Raw genomic sequence first — 4396 nt, forward strand, 5'->3', positions numbered from 1 at the left:
TCATTAGTTTTCCAGAACACTACAAAGATTTATCTCAGTAAACTGAAAATTAGGATTGTTTATCTTGAAGTATTTTGAAGAAGTATCTCTTTTAGAGTTGAAAAAGTATTTTTAAGTATTTTTATTGGTTCTATTTAGTTGTACATGACAGCAGAATGCATTTACATTCATTGTGCACAGTTTATTTATTTTTGTTTTAGTTGTCAATGGACCTTTATTTGTTCATATGTGGTGCTGAGAATCAAATTCAGTGCCCACACATGCGAGACAAGTCCTCTACAACTGAGCTATAACCCCAACCTCTTTAAAAATTTTTTGTTGATAAATAATATTAATCTTATTAGAAAGAGACTCGTAAAAAACAGTGTAAAGTTAATTTCTATATTGCAACCAACTAAGATGATAAATAAAAAGTTTATGTTTTAGTAACAAGTGTCAGGTCTGAAGCAAATCCATCACTTGTGCTCCCAACTGAACAAGCTGAAGTAAAGGCTTTCTATTAATACCTGACAGTCTTCACCCACCTAGATATTTTATTGCTTATGATGATATGTGTCAAAATGATTCTTTATATTGTCTTGTAGCATAATTCCTATTTAGGACAGAGAAAGTTTAAATATAAAACTTCAGCACTAAATATCAAACTGCAGAGCCTGGCACCTGTTAGAAGTACAATAAATATTTGTAGAACAAGTAAATATATATTTGCATTTTTCAAACTATTTCAGTAATTTATTTACATCTGTGCTTTCTTGCTTATCAAGGGCTGTCATTTCATTTGATATCTAGGGGCTACAATGTAAGTTTAATGATCTCCATTTTACAAATGAACAGACAGTTAAAGTTCTGATTAAATAAAGGTCACAGCTAATAAGAAACACCACCTAATTTTAAACTCCGATTGGAATTTATCTGTACTAAATTACCCAAGTTCTTACTTTGGCAGGGGCTAAAGTGTGTCTTAATTACTCTTTCAATGTATTCATTGGTTAATGGTGTATTCAAGGTTCTGGTTCTTTCCTGGTGCTTTAAATTTTTAATTTTTTTCTAAAATGTTATCCATCTCAACTGTGTTTTCAAATTCCTCACATATAATTTATACTTTCATTTATGCTTCTAACCACTATATTCATTGACTTGGAGTGAACACTGGAGGAGAGCCAGTCTTGAGTTTTCATTGTGAGTGGTTTTTTAATTTCCTGTTTGGCTCATTGTCTATCTTGTTGATAATTTCAAAAGAATCCCTTTTGGTTTTATTAGTCTTGTCTGATATTCTAAAAGACATCACTGATTTTTGCCCCTAACTTCTTATTTATGTACACTTAATTATCACAGTTCTCGATTAGCCTGTCTTTATTGGCATGTTTCTCAGTCCTTTTTATTGACTCTTTACTACAAACCACAGTTTTTCCTACACAGAATGAATATTTAATAGAAATGGTAGGGATAAAAGTACACATTATAATGAATATAAGAGATACTACAGGTGGCCCAGAAAGTAGTTAATGTTGGGGACACAGGTCTGGCAGAAGCTGCAAGCAAAAATGGAGTCCAATGCTCCAGGTTGGACTCCATTTGTCAATGGATTTTTATTTTCTTCTATTTTATGTCCTTCAGCATCTAATCTACAGAGAAGGAATGGACAGACAATCCTGTAGTATCAAAAAGATGTTTGGGATGACTGACCTGAGATAACCTGGGACAGCTTTTAGAAACCAAGAAGAAAATATGATTGACAGGAAGGCACATCAGTACCTGACTGAGGGCAGTGTGTTGTGTGGGGGAGTGGGGGATGGGAGACAGGGGAGGGGGACCACAGTAATTTTTATTTTTTATTTTATTGTTTTTTAAGTTATTTTTATTGTAAACAAATGGGATGCATGTTGTTTCTGTTGTACATGGAGTAACAACATACCATTTGCATATTCATACATTTACATAGAGTAATCATGTTTGATTCATTCTGTTATTTTTCCCTTTCCCCCCCACCCCTCCCACATCTCTTTTCCCTCCATACAGTCCCTCCTTCCTCCATTCTTGCCCCCCTCCCACCCCCCATTATGTGTCATCATCCGCTTATCAGTGAGATCATTCGCCTTTTGGATTTTTGAGATTGGTTTATCTCACTTAACATGATATTCTCCAATTTCATCCATTTGCCTGAGAATGACATAACTTTATTATTCTTTATAGCTGAGTAATATTCCATTGTATATATACAGCACAGTTTTTTTATCCATTCATCAATTGAAGGACATCTAGGTTGGTTCCATATTCTGGCTATTGTGAATTGAGCAGCTGTGAACATTGATGTGGCTGTATCTCTGTAGTATGCTGATTTTAAGTCCTTTGGGTATAGGGCCGAGGAGTGGGATAGCTGGGTCAAATGGTAGGTCCATTCCAAGTTTTCTAAGGAATCTCCACACTGCTTTCCAGGGTAGCTGTACTAATTTGCAGTCCCACCAGCAATGTATGAGTGTACCTTTTTACCCACATCTTCTCCAACACATATTGTTGCTTGTATTCTTGATAATCGCCATTCTAATTGGGGTGAGATGGAATCTTAGTGTAATTTTGATTTGCATTTCTCTTATTACTAAAGATGATGAACATTTTTCATATATTCATTGATTGCTTGTAGATCTTCTTCTGTGAAATGTCTATTCATATCCTTAAACGATTTGTTGATTGGGTTATTTGTATTCTTGGTGTAGAGCTTTTTGAGTTCTTTATATATTCTGGAAATTAGTGCTCTATCTGAAGTATGAGTGGCAAAGATATTCTCCCACTCTGTAGGCTCTCTCTTCACATTGCTGATAGTTTCCTTTGCTGAGAGAAAGCTTTTTAGTTTGATTCTATTCCAGTTATTGATTCTTGCTTTTATTTCTTGTGCTATTGGAGTCCTGTTAAGGAAGTCTGATCCTAAGGCAACAAGGTGAAGATTTGGACCTACTTTTTCTTCTATAAGATGCAGTGTTTCTGGTCTGATTTCAAGGTCCTTCATTCATTGTGATTTGAGTTTTGTGCAGGGTAAGAGATAGGGTTTAGTTTCATTCTGTTGCATATGGATTTCCAGTTTTCCCAGCACCATTTGTTGAACAGGCCATCTTTTCTCCATTGCATATTTTTGTCACCTTTCTTTAGTATGAGAAAATTGTATTTATTTGGGTTTGTGTCCATGTCCTCTATTCTGTACCATTGATCTACCTGTCTATTTTAGTGCCAATACCATGCTATTTTTGTTACTATTGCTTTGTATTATAGTTGAAGTTCTGGTATTGTGATACTCCCTGTTTGATTCCTCTTGTATTTGATTTTCCATTCCATTCTTCAGGTTTGGGAAATTTTCTGATATTATGTCATCGAATGGGTTGTTCTTTCCTTTAGTTTGTATCTCTGTGCCTTCCTCAATCCCAATAATTCTTCAATTTGCATCTTTTCATGATGTCCCATAATTCTTGCAGATTGTGTTCATGATTTCTTAACATCTTCTCTGTTTGGGCGACTTTATTTTCAAGATTAAATATTTTGTCTCCAGTGTCTGAGGTACTGTCTTCCAAGTGGTCTAGTCTGTTTGTGATGCTTTCCATTGAGTTTCTTATTTGGTTTATTGTCTCCTTCATTTGAAGGATTTCCATTTTTTTTTTTTTTTTTAGAATCTCTATCTCTTTGTTGAAATGATCTTTTGCTTCCTGCAGGTGCTCTTTCAGCTTGTTGGTATTATCATTCATTGCCTGCATTTGCTCTCTTATCTCATCCTTTGCTTCGTGAATCATCTTAATCATGAATAATCTGAAGTCCTTTTCTGACATTTCTTCTAACATACTGTCATTGGATTCTATTACTATAGAATCTAGATTTGTTTGGATCACTTTCTTCCCTTGTTTTTTCATGTTGTTCATGTATCTTCCCCTCTATCAGTGTAGATCTGGGGTATTGCAGATTTCCCCCATAGGCTTATAGTTGCCCTATAGGTTTCCAAAACCCTTTCTTTAAGGGGAGATCAATAATATCAGTGCCCAAATCAGACACTATGCAATCCTAGATTAAATAGTCCCTATGGGGACAATGAAAAAATTGTCATAATAAACAAAATGAGTTCAAATATTATCTTCGGTAAAACAAACAGGTTTGCAATAAGGTCTGCACTTTCTAATGGAGGACAAAGAGGATGCAGAGGGATGTAGAATGTGGCTGTTAATGGAATAAGAAAAGAATATACAGAAGTTCTAGAAAATAGAAAGTGTGAGAGTGTAACCAAAAGAAATCGGATGTTAGCATGCAAACAAGGGAGAAAGAGACTCAAGGGAACAGGTAAACAAAAGGAAAAGAAAGCAAGAAAAGCAAATAAATAAAAACTTACATTTTTTTAAAAGGAGAAAAAAGAAAATCTACT

Source organism: Sciurus carolinensis, unplaced genomic scaffold (genome assembly GCF_902686445.1).
Source record: "Sciurus carolinensis unplaced genomic scaffold, mSciCar1.2, whole genome shotgun sequence".
Taxonomy (NCBI): domain Eukaryota; kingdom Metazoa; phylum Chordata; class Mammalia; order Rodentia; family Sciuridae; genus Sciurus; species Sciurus carolinensis.